The sequence below is a fragment of the Lissotriton vulgaris genome, chromosome 8 (genome assembly GCF_964263255.1).
Source record: "Lissotriton vulgaris chromosome 8, aLisVul1.2, whole genome shotgun sequence".
Classification (NCBI taxonomy): domain Eukaryota; kingdom Metazoa; phylum Chordata; class Amphibia; order Caudata; family Salamandridae; genus Lissotriton; species Lissotriton vulgaris.
The window spans coordinates 863,723-882,194 of NC_141696.1; the positions used below are offsets into that span (position 1 = coordinate 863,723).

Sequence of the window (18,472 nt, forward strand, 5' to 3'; positions counted from 1 at the left end):
AAATGTGATAACAGTACTCAAACCACCGAGCAAAAATCTACCCAGAAAAATTCCAACGGGGATCAAGTATACTCTCTGAAGAAACTGTTTAGAGAGGAACCTTCATTGCCAACCAAAGAGTTCCCGATCTTCTCGATTAAGAATACCAAAATGATAAAAGATACCGCTGAAGGGAATGAAATAACTACCTTAGTATCTGTATCAGATGAGACTGGAAATGAAAAATCCTACCAAAAGGAAAGTAACAAAAGATCAAAAAGAAAAATGAGCAATAGGAGGCCACAAAGAAGAATCTATAAAAAGAAAAACAAAAAGATCAGATTTGAAAATGCAATCACTGACCAGAATAATGAGGAGGGATCTCTGGAAAAGGTAACAACTAAACAATCTATGGTAGAGGAGGAAAATGTAATCACAAACATAGTGCCCACAAAGTATCTGAATCATAAAGCACCTGAATATGTACCCCTTAGAAATAGCATTGATCAAACAAATAGAGAAAGCACAACTAATAAGTTACAACCCCACGGTGATGATCAACCACTGACGAAATATCTACAAATTGAAGAACTTTTTCCCACGGATGATTTATCGTTAAATCGAGAAAGGGTAATCAATCTGTTGCAACAAATTCATACACTACAATCCATCACCAGTAAAGAAATAGATTTAGTCACATTTCCTGAAAAAGAAAATCAAAAAATCGCGAAAGTAGGCTTCTGGTCAACTGTTATTCCCAGGATCATTGTTAGAGAAAAAGAAACATTGCATAAATATGGATACGATGTTATTGAAATATTCCCATCTAAGAACTCCATATTCAAATCAACTGGTCCTCAAAATATTACTACCAACACCCACATCAACAACTGGACTACAAACATCACTGATCTTGCTGAACTGGAGCGAATTAGCTCTAGGAAGGATATTCTGAAAATTCAGGTAAATAATGGTCAAAGAAATGTATGGACCCAAAATCTTGAAGCAAAAGAGGCCAGAAAAACAACAGAATCTTGGGCCTGGATATCAGAGGCCTTAAACAGCAACAAACAAGAACAACGATTGCAATGCACTGTTTAACAGTAGCTTAAAGATTACCTCGTGGAATATGGCCGGAAAGTTACCCAATAAAATGACTATAGCGCTGAAAGATAACCCTGACATTCTAGCCATCCAGGAAACAAGGGCAATAAATCCATTCAAACAGAAGGGTTACTTTGTTTACGATATCCCAGCTATAACAACTAGCAGAGGGCACGCTAAGGGAGGCTTGGCTATTCTTTTAAGCGAAGAACATCAATGGTCTCAAGAAATAATCGATTCCAAATCTAACAACTTTCAATGTATCAAGATCATAACAAAAACAAATACTTCTGATCAAAAAAAAGCCTTCCTGTTTTTCAATATGTACAACCCTCCAGGCACTTCACAAGATGCATCTTTTATAGAAACCATAGATTTAATATCCAAAATAATCGAAGAACGAGCAAATACTCCGTACTTAATTGTGGGTGATGTGAACGGGAAACTTTCCAATACTGAAATTGGCAAATGGGCAAAAATGTATGAAGATGAGCTAATTGATTTACCTATTCCAATATTCCCGAAAGGAAAAGTTGCCGATAAAAGAGGGAAAATGTTATTAGCTTCACTCCCAAACATAAACGGATTAATCCTGAATGGCAACGTAGAAGGCGACAGACCAGCATCTGACACAAGGCGGGGAAATGGATCCTCTTCTATCATCGACTACCTAATATGTAGCATAGAGATATCGGACACATTCCATTGCCTGAAAATAAAGTTTACAGAAGAAAGCGACCATGCGCTCTTATGCCTAAACACTGGTTGGTCACTAAAAGCAGCTCCGTCAAACCCAATTATGTACCTTAAGGGAAAAATTGAAATTGACAAAAAGCAGAGACGAATCTTTTGGAACTCAGGGACACTAGACTACATAAATGGAAAGATTCTACAAAATAACATTCTCACCAAAATACACTCTGAAGATCAAATAACAAACTTCGAATGTATTATGACAACCCTTAAAAGACTTCTTCTTAATGGAGAGAAACCACGCAAAAACAAAGTCTATAATAACTCTAATGAGAATATACACAGGAGGAAATTAAATAAACTTATACGAGGGCAATTTCTAGATTACTCACCTGATATACAGCAAGAAATAAACAAGTTAAAAAATCAACTCAGAAGGGAGAAAACAAGCAAAAAAAGAAAGCAACAAGACAAAAATTGGGTGGACATTCAAGAGGCGGCGAAACAGTACAAACAAAGAAAATACTGGTCTTTGATAGCCAAAATAACTGGAAGTAAAAAGAAACTATCTGCCATTCCAGTACCACCCCAAGAGTGGAAAGACTATCTAACTGATCTTTATAAAGCGAACCCAACTGAGACCGACAGTAATGTTGCTGAACCTTATCTGGAAAGTAACTTAATAGAAAAAAGTACAGCACATTCTATTGAAATTCATATCAGAAATGCCAGGAGCACTTCAGCGTCAGGCCCTGACCTGATACCGATTAAAGTTCTGCAGTCTAATCCTAAGGAATGGAGCCAGATGTTAACATCACTTTTTAACCTTATCTTTTGTACTAGGAGAATTCCTAAATCGTGGCAAGGAAGTACAATAATCCCTATATACAAAAAAGGGAATCGAAATGTTGCTAGTAATTATCGCCAGATTGCATTAATGGACGCGGCAGGTAAAATATTTGCAGCAGAGGTACTGGACAGAATAAAAGCCTGGTGCTTCTCGAATGAAATAATACCGAAGTATCAGGCTGGCTTTCGTCCTAATCACTCGGTAACAGACAACATCTCCGTACTTCAGACTATCCTCGATAAATACGTTGGGAATAAATCACAATCAGTGTATGCTGCCTTTATAGATTATTCCACAGCGTTTGATCGCGTGGATAGACCAACGCTGTGGAAACAACTGAGAAGACTGGGGATCTCTGAAAATTTGCTGCAAATCATAATCCAATTACATACGAATACCTGGTCCCAGGTACAAATGGGAAGTGAAAAAGGTCTGACGCAATCGATTAATACGTCGAATGGTCTTAAACAAGGATGTCTTCTTGCACCAATTCTTTTCTCACTGTATCTGAGCGACCTACCATCATATTTACAAAAATGCTCAAGCCTGCCACCAAAGATCGCCCTCCAGAGCATACACGCGCTACTCTATGCAGACGACATAGTTCTGTTAGACCTCACTCCTTTTGGTCTCCAAAATTTACTGGATTCTTTAAATATTTATTCGAAGGATCATTTTTTAATCCCTAACCTAACAAAAACAAAAGTAGTGGCGTTTTCTGGCCGAAAAAAAAGCGCTAAATACCACTGGAACCTTGACGGGAAAAGAGTAGAGGAAGTAGATGAGTACACTTACCTTGGCAGGATCTTCACTAAGAACTTACAAAATTTTAAACACATAAACAATTTAAAGAAAAAATCTGAAATCCACGCCGGGGCACTCTCTAGAATGTATACTGCCACAGGAAGTAGGCACTTCTCCTCACTACTCAAGGTGTATAAAGTAAAAATACCCTCGGTCCTGTCTTATGCAACTGAACATTTACCTACAAAACAATGGTCCTTTATGGACATTAGTGAAGGAAAGATCTTGAAAAGATTACTAAAGGTTTCTACATCTACATCTGTACAGGCTCTGAGATTGGAATTTTCTTTGACAAGCTCATATGCAACAGCGATGGCAAACGTTATTCGATGGGCGTATAACATTCTGCACGCTAAGGAAGGAACGCTAAGATTTTTGTTAAAGACTGAGATATTTAAAACAGATTCTCTGCAACTGATCTTCTCTAAAAACATGTCTGAAGCATTTAAAATAGCGAACCTGACTGAAAATATTCTGTCATCATGGACAAAACCCCAATTAAAGCTCTTCTTGAAATGCTCTATTCCAAGACTAAGTTATGATCTTGACCTCATGCACTGTAGTAAGTTATCCACGTACAAAACTTACATAGAGTCATTGGAATATAAGCAATTACGACCATACCTGGGGCTCTCCCTTTCACATGGAGCAAGAAGGTCCATAACTATGTTGCGCCTAGGTATTCTCCCAGTCTCCACTGTTACATCTAAATGGTCTCCGGGAGATTCCCCCATCTGTAAACTCTGTTTTGGCGGTGATCAAGATATTGTGCATATTTTATTTGTTTGTCCTCATGCAACCGTAGTTAAAGCACGCGCAAGATATCTTAAGCCGATATACCAGAAATGCAATATTACAACAGTTAATAATTTACTAGCATTATGTAAACGACCGACTGACGAATGGGTTTGCTACAATTTCTATAAATTTTTAAAATCCTTTTTAAAATTGTATTGAATCTGTATATACTTTGTAAACTGTTTTAAATTTGTGGTCCTCAGCTGAGTACCAAAGCAAATAAAACTTTTTGACTTTTGACTTTGACTTTGACTTTGACTTGACTTGACTTTGACTTGACTTTGACTTGAGATCTATGTACAGGAGGTTACACACTCACTTCGCTCTGGGCAGAGATCTGCACACAGGAGGTGAAACACTCGCTGCACCCTGGGCAGAGATCTACACACAGGAGGTGACACACTCACTGCAAATACAAATGCTGCTAGTGGGGCTGCAGCACTGGTTGTGCCACCCACAGAAGAGGCCTTGTAAAATGTGTCTGAGGTCTTCCATTGCAGAACCTGCGTGCAGTCTGGTACTGTCATGCTGACTGGGCAAGTTCACCCACTTGCCAGCCCCTAAACCTTCCCTTTACTTCATATCAGTCCCCCCTATGGTAGGCCCAAGGGCAGGGTGCATTGCAAGTATAAGGTAGGACAAGCCCTGGTGTGTGTGGCATGTCTTAATAGTGAATTACAGCCATTTTTGATTTTCACTAGTGCAAGACTACCTGTTCTCCATACGCCAGAATGGGCTGTTAGAATTGTTACATGTTATAAAACTAACCGACTCATAGAACATGGTAGAAATTCGAGTTTAGTATGCCTGGACTCAGAATAATAAAACACATCTTTTAGTGAAGTTTATTTGAATATTCTGTGTTTGCAAATACCACTCTTAGAAAGTCGGTATTTGCTTGTCTAACTATCCAAAGCCTGCCTCTGCGAGGTTGTGTATTCCTTTGTCTGGGATTTGTGAGTGACAGGGCTAGGGTGTCCAAGAGACAGGATGAGTCAGCCCAGTGGTGAATAAAGAGATCTACATCTAGATGCGAGAGAGGAGTTGCACCTGGGACCTGAATAGGGCTTGGCCTTCCCTCTACAATGCCGGCTCCACCCCTGTGGTGCGTCTGATCTCTCTGCTCTGCACACTGAAAGAAGAGAAGGAAGACTGTCAACAAAGTGCTCCAGGACTGTGCTTGCCTTCCACAATGCTGGCTCCACCTCCTGTGGGGCGTCTGATGTTTCTGCCCTGCACTGTGAAAGGAAAGGAACAGTCTGGTAAACAGAGTGCTTCAGAACTGGTTTGGACTAGGCAAAGGCCCCTCTCCCCTCAGAGAACAAACGTTTTTGGGGTATAAATATTGGGACCCTGATCCCAAGAAATTAGGTCACTTCTGGAAATGACAAGACAAAACCTCTGCTGAGGAGAAGGAACCTGAATAAAATGAGGAGAGACTATTCCGAAGCTAAAGTGCTGCTTGGGGGATTGGCCTGCAGTGGTTTCCTGCCTGTCAAAGAGAAGAGAAAGGACTATGTGGAACTTTACTTTCAACTTGTGCAAAGATCTCCAAGGGCTTGGAAGAGAGCTTGCCCCCTGACCGAATCCCAGGACCAGTGGACTTCACCAGCCTTTGTGAATTGTTGCTGTTCCAGTGGCTACAGAGGCAGGGAGCTGTGACCGACTCGCACGACCGGCCTGGTGTCCTGTAGGCACCGCATCAAGCAACATCCGCCTCGAACAACGCAAGCTCTGGGCTCACTGTCTCCGTCCTGACGCCGTCACCGAGCTGTAGCCTGCACCGCGACTGGAAGGACACCATGACCTGCAACACTTTCTTTTTCTACACTGCGACAAACACCGGAACCGGCTCTCACATTCGTGCCGGCCGCCTTAAGGAAAAGGTACTGTGACTGAGTCTGTCGACATTTGAGTGGTCCCGGACCGCCGCGGTCCGCTGGATTTGTTAGACTCTGTGTTCTTTCAGCAACGCTGTACCTGGACTAGGCTACCGACTCGCACAGAACCTTGATTTAAGCCTTTTTAACCTGAACTCTTGAAACTTAATAGTACTGTGGATTCTTTTTGTCATTTATTGGTCTTGTGATAACTCTATATAAAGTATACTTATTTTTTATATAAAACCTCTGTGGTGTCCATTTGTAGTGTTGTCACTGGGTTACTGTATGTGGTCACAACTGCTTAACTTACAACGCCTCTGAAATAAGCCTTGACTGCTCGGGCCACGCAACCTAGAGGGTGAGAAGGGGTTATTTTGAGAGAGTAATCCCCTTGTCTTGACTAGAGGAGAGGGTCCCTGCTTGTCACAAGTACCTACCTGTGCTAACCAGATACCCCCAATTCTAACAGCATCAAATTTAAAACCTGAAATCTTGTGCACAAGGCAATCCATTGTGGCAGTGCCAAGGACCTTCAAAATCTCTTCTCATCATGTTCCTACCCGCGATCTTAGATCGACTAGCCTAGGCCTTATTAAAACCACCAAAATAAGGCGGGCGAGATGGGGAGTTAGAGCAAGTACACACTGCGCGGCTAAGCTCTGGAACAAATTGCCGCTCCCCTTGAAGCTTCAATCTAATCTCCAGCTTTTCAGGAGGAGTCATAAAGCTTGGCTGTTTACAGCCACATAGGCTCGAGTCACAAAGGTCCTTCCTGCCCACACGTCACAGCGCCAAGACACCTTGGCAATCGAGCGCTATACAAACACATAACCATAAACATAAACCAATGCTAGCAACATCAGGACCAACCATTCTTTGGCAATTGTGACCCTCAGCTGGGGAGGGGTAACTGGACCTAAACAAGTTGTAGTTTCTCCAGACCTACCTGTGGATTGTCTGTTGGGCAATGATTTAGAGACTTCAACTTGGTCTGAAGTAGTGTTCAAGACTCATACAAAGATGATGGGCATCTCTGCCAGTGTTTTTGACGTCACCAGGGCTCAGGCAAAATAGCCCAGCACTGAAGGAGCACTGGATCCTGGAAAAATGGACCAGGTTTCTCCCAAGAGAAGGAGCAGGAAGGGTAAGGAAGTATTCTCCTCCCAAACTCCCAGTGAAGATCAGTCTCCTGTAGGGGAAGGATTTCAGTCCTTGTGAAGGAACAGTCCCAGAAGCCCTTGGGCCTGACCTGGCTGAGTTCTTGAGGGCAGACTTAAGCTTTAAGTAGAAATCATGTCCCTCTCTTGAACAACTCAGATAGCAGGCTGCTGCGGATGAATCAAGGCATGTCAGTGGGCCCCAAAGGGTTTACTGGGAAGATGGTCTCTTGTATTCTGAGAGCAGGGACCCCAAGCCTGGTGTCACCAGGAGGTTGGTAATACCGGAGCAGTTTAGGGGCTTTCTTCTGTCCCTAGCACACAACATTCCCCTTGCAGGGCACCTTGGACAAAGTAAGACTTGGAACAGGCTTGTTCCTCACGTTCACTGGCCTCACATGTCTGAAGCGACCAAAGAGTTTTGTCACTTCTCTGTTACCTGCAAAGCCAGTGGTAAGTCAGGTGGCACTGCAAAGGCCCCCTTAATTCCACTCCCAGTGGTTGGGATTCCCTTTCAGAGGTTAGGGATAGACATTGTTGGTCCCTTAAGCCCTCCAACAGCATCTGGACACAGTTATATACTAGTGGTGGTGGACCATGCCACTAGATATCCAGAGGCCATTCCCATTAGGCCCACTACAGCTCTTGTAGTGGCTAGGGCCCTCCTGGGAATCGTTTCCAGGGTGGGATTCCCTAAGGAGGTCTTCGCTAACAGAGGTACCAACTTAAAGTCAAGTTACATAACTACAATGTGGAAAGAGTGCGGAGTAAATTATGTTTACCACACCCTACCATCCACAATGTAATGGGCTTGTTGAATGGTTCAGCCAGACCCTAAAGGGTATGATCATGGGACTCCCAGAAAAGCTCAGGCACAAATGGGATGTTTTGTTTCCTTGCCTACACAGAGGTCCCACAAACCGGGGTTGGTTACAGACCTTTTTTACTTTTGTTTGGGCATCTAGTTAGGGGTCTCTTATGTCTGGTGAAGAAGGGATGGTTGCAGCCTCTCAAACCCCCCAAGTAAGACATTGTGGACTATGTACTTGGCCTCCATTCTCACATGGCTGAATACATGAAGAAGGCAAGAAAAAACCTTGAGGCCAGTCAGGAACTACAAAATGTATTTACTTATTTATTTAAGACATTTGTATAGCGCAGCTATCACCTTACAGGCATCCTGGCGCTGTGGCTTCGCAAAGTGGCAGCACGAAAAGTGGCAGAGAGTGGTGTCCGGCAGGTTAAGCCTTCGGAAACAGCCAGGTTTTGACACGTTTCCTAAAAGGGACAAGTTCCTCCGTTTGACGGATCTCCAAAGGCAGACTATTCCAGAGTTTGGCAGCAGCTACTCCGAAAGATCTGCCCCCGGCCCTAGCCTTCTTAAATCTAGGCACTCTCACCAAACAAGCAGTTGCTGAGCGAAGTGCTCTGGTTGGGGTGAACCAGGCAAACTTGGCTTGCAAAGAGCTAGGCCCAAGTCCATGCAGGGCTTTGAAGACAAGACAGAGGGATTTAAAGGACACTCGCTGCCTAATCGGGAGCCAGTGGAGTTCAGCCAGTGCCGCTGAGGCCGAAGACCTTCTAGACCAGCCAAGAGCCAGTTTGGCGGCAGCGGACTGAACTCTTTGAAGTCTGTCTAACAGCAGGCCAGGTGAATCGAGCAGGAGCGCGTTGCAATAGTCAAGGCGGCTTAAGATGGTACACCTGACTACCAAAGCCCGGGCCTGTAGGGGAAGGAGTGGTAAGATCTTTCGTAGGGACCTGATAAGGCCAAAACAGCAGGACACCGTTTTCGCAACCTGCGAGTCCATGCTCAATTTATTATCCATCATAACGCCCAGATTGAAAACAGTAGTGACAAAAAGCCTAGCATGACCAAAAGGCTGTGCTGACTGTTTACCAGTTAGGACTGAAAGTGTGGGTGTTGGAGCCCGTGGCTCAAGCAGCTCTCCAAGACAAGTGGAGTGGCCCCCACACCATCCTTGAACAGAAAAGTCAGGTCACCTACTTGGTGGACCTTGGCACTCCCAGGTACTGCAGGGTAGTGCATTTGAACCACCTGAAACCTTTTGTGGACAGGGCAGACAAGGGTTTGCTCCTGGCCACTGATGAGGGACAGGAAGAAGTAAGTGACCCTCTCTCTGATTTCATCTCTCAGAACGCTGTTCATGAGTCAGTCGAAGACGTAGCCTTGGCGGGCAGCCTCAGTGCCCAGCAACAAGTTGATTGCAGGAAAGTCCTCAGTCAGTTTAAGGGCATGCTCTCTCTGACACCCAGTCAGTCAGTAAGTCGGTCAGTCAATCCACTTTATTTGATTACTTAAAATCATAAAAGTACAAAAAAAAACATAAACATAGACTATACTACAAATCTTTAAACATAACATTAAAAAAGACATAGGCGATATTACATTTCATTATGGAAACCTAACACATATTCAGATCCCTTAAACTAGAATTAGGCAATAGCTGACACCCAGTCAAACGAGCCGGTGTATCCATGAAGTGGACACAGGTGAGAGTCTGCCTGTGAAGTTCAACATTTACAGACAGCCTGACCATGTCAGAGACTGTATCAGGACTGAGGTCCAGTAAATATTGGAATTGGGGATCATTGAACCTTCAGATAGCCCTTGGGCTAGCCCAGTAGTTCTGGTGACAAAACCGCACACCAAAGATGGCAAGAAAGAGATGAGGTTTTGTGTCAACTACAGTGGCCTCAATGCAGTGACTAGGACTGATGCCCATCCTATTCCTAGGGCAAATGAACTCATAGACACCTTGGCCTCAGCCAAGTTCTTGAGTACATTTGACCTGACTGCTGGCTATTGGCAGATCAGACTGTCTGAGGATGTCAAGGCAAAAACAGCTTTCTTAACCCCCATTGGGAATTATCAGTTTACTGTAATGCCCATTGTTTGAAGAATGCACCTGCCACATTTCAGAAGTTGGTGAAAAAAGTCCTCTCAGTTCTGGACGCCTATAGTGCAGCATATCTAGATGATATAACTGTCTTTAGCTCCACCTGGGAGGATCATCTGGTCCACATAAAGAATGTTCTGGAGGCTCTGCTGAAAGCAGGCCTAACTATCAAGGCCACTAAGTGCCAGATAGGGCAGAGTCAGGTTGTGTACCTGGGCCACCTTGTAGGTGGAGGCCAGGTTCAACCATTGCTGAGCAAAATCCAGACCTCGTGGATTGGGTTGCTCTTACTACCCAGACTCAGGTCCGAGCTTTCTTAGGCCTGACTGGGTACTACAGAAGATTAGCTAAGGGGTATGAGTCCATTGCGACTCCTATTAACGATCTCACATCCAAAATGATGGCCAAGAAAGTCTTGTTGACAGCAAAATGTCAGAAGGCATTTGATGACCTAAAGCAGGCCATGTGTACCGCTCCTATTCTGGAAATTCCTGATTACTCCAAGATCTTTATTTTCCAAACAGATGCTTCTGGGGTGGGGGTGGGGGCTGAGTTGTCCCAACTCAATGCAGAGGTCCAAGATCAACCAGCAACTTTCATAAGCAGAAGGTTGACCCCCATGGAGAAACTTTGGTCAGCCATAGAGAGGAGGCATTTGCTGTGGTTTGGGCCCTGAAGAAGTTGAGGCCCTACCTGTTTGGCACTCACTTTATTGTTCAGACAGACCATAAGCCCCTCCTGTGGCTTAAACATATGAACAATGAAAACCCCAAATTTTGAGGTGGTCCATTTCCCTACAGGGGATGGACTATACAGTGGAAGATAGACCTGGGAGTAACCATGCCAATGCAGATGGACTCTCCAGATATTTCCACTTAGAAAATGAAGACTCAAATGGGCCAGGTTAGTCTCATCCCCTTACGTTTGGGGGCATTGTGTAGGAAAGTAGGATCTGCTTTCATGGTAACCACCACTTTTTGCTGGTGTCATAACTGTTTTCTGACTAGTCTGGCTGGGATCCTGCTAATCACGACCACAGTCACTGTGCTTCCTCCCTAAATTGGATATGGTGAGTACCCTGGTACATTCCTATTTGGCTACTGGGGCACCCTTGTAAGTCCCTAGTATATGCTACTGAGGTACCTAGAGAATGGGTACCTCAGGGGACCCCTGTGTATTATACCACCCACGAGGGACCCTCCAAACTATGACCACAGCCCTACCATTGCAGCCTGTGTGAGGAGGTGCGTGCACCTCTCCTACAAAGATATATGTCTCCTTATATCTACCGTCACTGTACTTGGAACCTATAAGTCACCCCACTAGCAGGCCTTTCAGTCCCTAAGGCACGGTGCGCAGTTACAAGTGTGAGGGTGGCCTTGCATGAGCAGACCACCCCTACAAACCTCGAGTCCAATCTCCGAGCTTTGTAAGTGAAACAGCTGTTACAATATAAAGAGGCAATGCTCATTATGCAATGACCATCTCTAAACTGGCTGGAACGACCCTAATAATGTTTGGTATCAAAAAATGTTGGACTCCTACCCCCCAACACCCTATCCGCTGTTGGAAGTATGATTTCATCCATGGTGGGGCCCCTCTGGGAAGCCCGCCATGCTCCCAGGACCGATATTACAGAGCCTTACAGCAGCCTAGGGCTGTAGCCGACCCCCAACACGATTCTGCCCGCCTGCTGCCGGGCCTAGCCCGAGCAGGGGAAGGTAGGACAATAAGTTTCCTGTCACGGGGAGGTGTGACCACCTCCCAGACAGGATTTATTGTATTAGGCTGGGGTGGGGGCGCCGGTCAGCACCACATAGTCTGCTGGAAGGGCAAATTTTCTGCCCTCCTTGCATACTCCATTTCAAGCCAGATATGGGAGCCATTGGTCGGGTCTGGTGGCTCAGTTGACTAATGAGTCCCCTGCAGGGGCCTGTGTTCGACCTCATGGTCACAGGTTCAAATCCCAGTGGGTCCACTCAGCCTTTGATCCATTTGGGGTCGATAAAATGAGTACCATTGAGTTGGGTAACAATATATATCTGTTATTTCAGTGCCAAGATGCCCCGTTGCTGGGGTGAACGTGCGCTTTACAAATACACATGTTATGTTATGTGATTGGTTCCCCCCACTGGCACGAAACTGGACAAAGGACATGGGTCTATCCTCCCCATTGTCTGACCCCTCCTCTGGGAGGGACTCCTGAATCATCCCAACCCTCACCTTAGGGTACTTAAGGGCTTACCTGTGGGTTTCCAGGTACTCTTCGACTCAAACTCACTTCTGGGTTCCAACTGACTCTTTCATCCATCTGTATTCAGACTTCAACCGTGATGTAACCACTGATCAGTATTGAGTATGCGTTCGTGTAACCCCTTTGCACACGACCGTCGTAGGGTTCCTAGACTCTCACCTGGGGTGATTCCTTGCGTCCTGACTCTTCTATGTCTCTCGTGTGCAGTCTCGACTTAGGTCGTGGTTGGTAATCCCCTATCATGATAAATGGTCTGGTCTCCCCTTGGGGACCACTGTGTATTGGTGCTACTGACTGTTCCATGACCAAAGTATTTTGTGCATATTTCCGTGTAGGGGATACCGTAAAGTGTTAGTGAGTAATTGTAATAAATATACATTCTCACATATGCCTTTTAGGACAAGGCTGCGGCAAAACAGCAAGGGAAAGGGGCATTTGGCTAGTTACACATGAACATGTGTGCACACGCGCTTGCACAATTTTGTGGGATGCACGTGTGAGACTACAGTTGTGAGCAGCCAATAACTGTGCACGTGTAGCCCAGCGCAGCCGGACTCAGTAGCATTAGTTATTGACCTGGTCTAGGCCTCATCATATGAGTGGGCCCTCATAGGTAAAGTCAGTATCGTTTACTACTGAGACCCTTTATTATACACATGGAGAAAATCTGTGTTGGAGTACAGATTCCTTTTCTTTCGGCCTACAAAATGGCTATCAAAGTGCGGTGACATATTTTCAAGTCCCAAGCAGATATATGAATGGTATTGTATTGTGATTTCATTTATATAACGCTTACTACACCTGATGAGGCATCAAAACGCTTTTTTGATGAGTAGCACGCTACTCCGGAACCCATAAAGGATTTGTCGTAGATTAGTATAGCGAAATATTGTAAGAAACTGGCTCTATATATACTGCACCAAAGTGAGGTACAGTGTGTATAGAGTCTACGGGTCTCCAGAGGTTTGGCAGAGGCTAAAGTTAGATAAAACCTTCCTCTCTAAAGTGGTAGCTTGGTGGAGCAGTAAGACAGTATCAGAGGACAGTGTTAAGCATTTGATGTACACACTCAGTCAGTAAATAGATTCACACACTCAAGAACTGAACTCTAGGCCAATTGTGTTTGTATAAAAATATACTGTTTATTTTTAGAACAAAGCAGGCCTGGTACAGGTAAGTATTAAATACGTGTCTGTATTAAGTTACTGGATATATGACAGTTTTAAAATGCAATAGAAATTGTAATTTGTTTGATTTACAGGGGGGAAGTAGTATGCTACACTTAGCAAATACAGTACATTGAACGAATAGGCCTTTTCAGTAAATTATAGGGAAGTTACTTTAACGTTACTTTTTCTAACTCAGTGCTGGATGCCTAGATTCAGCAATGGGACGTTTCCTAGAAACAGGTGAGTAAATGCGTTGGTTATTCGTGAGATTTTAAAAGAATATTTTCAGATTTAAAAACTCCCCCTTTAGTAACTTTTTGGATCTGTAAATTGAAATGAATATGTTTTTTCAACAAATTGCAGGTAAGTTACTTTTACGTTACTTTTTCTACCTCAGTGCTGGATGCCTACCTTCAGCACTGGGACATGTCCTGAAAACAGGTGAGAAAACACGTTTTGGGAATTTGTACAATTTTTAAGGAATATCTTTAGTTTTCAAAACTCCACACAGTCGTTTTTTGGGAGGGAAAATTGTCAATGTTATCCTATGGAGGAAAAACAGGGTATCGGTTTGCAGGTAAGTAAACAACTGTGGGAGTTAAGGTTCTGGGGTTAGACTCAGGGGTCCCCCAGGGTCAGTGATGCACTGTTGTTGCACCCCCAGTGGCACTTAGGCGGCCGGGTGCAGTGTGTTGAGGCCCAATGTTATCCAAAGGGGGATAGGGGGCCTCCGGTTTGTGTCTGCTGGCAAGCAGGCCACTGGGTTGTGGGAGCAAAGCTTCTAGGGTTAAGCTCAGGGCAAGTTAGGGATCAAAGTAGCACCAAAGGTGCACCCTCAGTGGCACTAGGGTGGCCGGGTGCAGGGTGCTGATTTGAGGTCGAGAGCCCTGTTGTTTCCAATGGAGAACCTCCGGGACAAAGAAGCACTGCAGGCTCGGGACGAGGATCTTCTGGGTGCGACCACCATTCGAGGGGTATGTTGGGATGTCGGGGGTTGGTTAAGCACCGTTGGTTTGGGTACACAAGGCCGTGGGGCATCAGGTGCAGGGGTGCCTTGTGATGTTAGATGTTCTTACCTGTTCTGGTCGCGGTGGGGGGTCCTCTGGATTGAGGCTACAGGTGTCGTCTGGAGGCTTGAGGCAGGTCAGGAGTCACCGAATCTTGGGTCAGTATCAATGGGGGGACCTCCTCATGGTGTTTTTCCACTCGAGCTCGGGCCGGGTTCGGCGGGTGCAGAGTGGGCTGGATTTGTGGTCTCTGACTGGCAACAGAAGCTGCAGTTTAAACACGTCCGGTGTTCACAGGAGAAACAGTCTGGGAAGTGAAGCAAGGAACGTCCTCCGGGGTTTGTGAGGTTGCTGGCTGCTGGACACACCGGGATTTCGCTGGAGAAGGTTCGAGGGGAGATAAGCCTGTATGGCTGGGGCCAAGTTAGTGGGCGTTGTCATCTTGTTAGCTCTGCACGGATCTTTGTCCTTCTTCTTCTTTTCTTCTTTAAGTAGGCTGGATCTGCTTTCTTGGTTCAGGGCTGCCCCCTAAATACTATATTTAGGGGGCGTTTTAGGGGTCTTGAGGGCAGTAGCTAATGGGCTACCGACCTTAGGGTGACTATACCCTTGATGTGCTCACCCCACTTGGGGGAGTGAGCACAATCCCTAGTCCTGATTGGGGAGTGCCAGCCATCTGCACGATCGGGGGAACTGAAGAGTGGGCTTCACCTCGCCTCCCCCATCTGAGGGGTGGGATTGGCAGAGGTGGCTGTGCCTCCTGTGCCAACTAGTTTTCCCCACCCGTCATCCTGCCGAAAGGGAGGGGAGACTGGAAGGTGGCCTGTTCTTGATAGCAGGAGAGGCTGGGGGTTGCATTACAAAGGCTGCCAGGCCTTTGAAGCTCCCCTGCCACAGATGTCTCTTCCTGACTTGGGGAGGTGTGAAAACCTCCAACCAGGAAAGGCTTTGTTTCTGGGCTCAGGGAGCGCAGGCTCCCATTCTAGGGGTCCAAAAACATGTCTCATGGTGGCAGGCTGGTGTGCCAGAGGCTGGTCGTTTTTCAGGGGGCATCTCTGAGATGCCCTCTGTGTGCACTTTTCATTAAATCCCACACTGGCATCAGTGTGGGTTTAATGGGCTGAGAAGTTTGATACCAAACTTCTCAGTTTTCAGTGTAGCCATTATAGTGCTGTGAAGTTTGTAATGGCAAGCTCCCAGTGTGAGGAGTTGGCCTGGCATATGCTGTCTACTATTCTAGTGGGCACCTTGCACCAGTCCAAACAACCCTTATTGATGGTAGGTTTAAAGACAACCTTATAGAAAGCTATCCTCGTGGTAACTGTGGAGAGCAGCCTTCAGGCTAAGTTTTGAAGGAATGTAAAGCAGCTTGTTTTACCAGTCTATAATCTCGTGAATGACCAAATAAAAGGAGAACCCCACCAGGTATATAAATAAAAGATATGTATTTATTCTAAACACATCCCTCTAGTCTCTTATGAGGCTAGAGGCAAAAGTACAAACAGTAAACTTATTTAGCACACAGTAAATTAGCACAGTGTACGTTTAAACCTAGGGGCATCACAAACCATATACTAAGAAAGTGGTATAAGTACCACTACAGTCATAGAGACAAAGCTTAGAACCTGTAGAACCGCTGGGGCATCCAGAAACCACCCAAGGTAGGGATGCTGCAGAACCACGGGGGACGCAGGCAGGGTCTAAATACAGCCGCGGATCACCCTTGACTTCTATGGAGATAGTTGCGGTTTGAATTTGAAAGATTAGGGACACTAAGGGGTGGACTAGGAACAAACCCCTTCAGTACTGGACAGTTCGAGAGTCAAGACCCACGGGAGCACCAAAGTACTTGTGTTACCTCATCCAGGGAAGCCGGGTGCATAGGCGTCTTTTCGTGTCGAGTTTCGTTGTCGCTTCCTATAGAGAGCTGCAAAGAAGTGCTGCAGGCGACCAGATAAAAGTGTCCGGATGGATCCAAGGGTGGATCGAAGTTCTGAAGAATCTGAAAGCAGAGCGGACAGAGTCTGGGTCACTTTCCAGTGACCAGGGAGGCAACAAGAAGATGCTCACCGATGTCGGGTGATTTGAGGTACAGGAGGTGAAGCTTGACTCTTCAGCCACGAGGACCAGGAGGTGTTAACGACAACCAGGAGCTGGATTTGAGCAGTCCCACATAGGACGTCGAGTGCTGCAGCATTGGTATTCGAATTGGACCCAACAAGCCTTGGCAACAGCAAACCACGCAAAATGCAAATATTGACTTCGGAGCAGAATAGCAAGGCCTGAGGGACTCACCCTTTGGAGGTGAGTCAGGGAACTTTTGGAGCAACCAGGGAAGCCTAAGAAACAAAAGAGTTAACTTCGGAGGGACCCACCAGTCGATGGACCAGGGATTGCAAAGGGGCCTCAAGAAGAAATGCTAGAAGCGTGCCAACGGAACACTCGTGGAGTGAAGACATACAATCTTCAGTGCAAATGGTGCTCAGGGCTTCGACTACAAATAGCCCAATGCACAACTTCAGGAAAGCTCTGGAAGTATATGCACTTGCAAAAATGCACGGCATCCAGGAGTTCCGGTTCCATGTTTCTCGCGATGGCAGTGGGTCTCAGCTTTGCTGTGATCTCCTGTCGGCCTCTGAGATTTCTGGAAGTCCATGTCCTGTGTCACAAATCCTTCAGGATCCTGCGGGAGCCTTAGAAATGCTGACCTGCAAGATGCTTCTTTGGTGCGTGTTTGAACAGGGGAGTCACTCCTTGACCCCAAGGGAGATTCTTCCGTCTTCTAGTCGAAACAAAATGTCGTAGGATATATGTTGCAGAGTTTCATCCAGGGTAATCTAAAGTCCTAGGGACTGGGTTCCTATACTTATACTAAGTTTATGGATTGGACTAACTCTAAGGTCTCACCTATGGGAGGACATGGAGAGGGGGTAGCTATACCCCTTCCCCTTTGTCCAGATTCACACCAGACCCCAGCAACTGCTTTGAACTGGAATATGCACAGGAACACCAGGTGTGCTCCCAGCAGTGTCTGAAAAGTTGAGAACTTGGCCTTATGGGGCGAGTGGCGCAGGGCACGCCTACAATCTCCGGGTTCACCTGCCTTGTCAGACAGAGACACGAGAAACACTGTTAGGTGTATAAAATCAGGTTTATTAGCTGCATCTAAGCACAGTTGTCCAAGAAGTTACAGAAAGTAGATTCTTAGGAGACTGCCACGTCATTCCGTGGCGCACAATCTTATATATCATACATATTTACAATGCCTACTCCCAAAACATGCAAAACTGACAAATGAGAAAAGTTCAAAAACAAGCTATCAAGTATCTTGTGTACGCCATTCTTTCAGAGCCCGTATTCTCCCCTCCCCTCAAGTTAATCAATGCTAGTGCATGTAATTCAATTTGCAGGTGGCAGGATGTATTTGCAAGCCTCAAAGGACGGTTGTGTAATAAGAGAATACACGGAGAGAATAGTGAAGGCGAGTTAAATAAGATAAAGTAAAGGAAGAATGGTGGGACCCAAACAATCAACTAAGACAAGGATCAATCAGTCTAGACATGGATTAACTAACTCGGCCAGACCCTGACATCGGTTTCACAAACAAGGACAAAGGGTTACTTTTTAACAGGAGAGACGAGCAGCTGGAAAAGCAAAAACACTATGTTCGCTGTGTCGCCTGAGTGAGGGCAACACAAAATGGTGGCCGTCACAAAATGGCAGCTGACTACGAAGCGAAGTTGAAAATCACAGAACCTCAGACCCTCCTTTTGCCATTACTCAGGCAAAGCACAAAGCACTCAAATCAATCTGACTCGATGTCAATGGTCATAAGGTCATTGAGCTTGTCGCA

At 45.4% G+C, this 18,472-nt stretch overlaps 1 protein-coding gene across 1 annotated transcript in view; it reads left to right on the forward strand.

Annotated features, from left to right (window-relative positions):
* Nucleotides 1–18,472, forward strand: part of LOC147693184 (NACHT, LRR and PYD domains-containing protein 3-like) — a 330,570-nt gene that overhangs the window by 75,370 nt on the left and 236,728 nt on the right. The window lies entirely within an intron of this gene.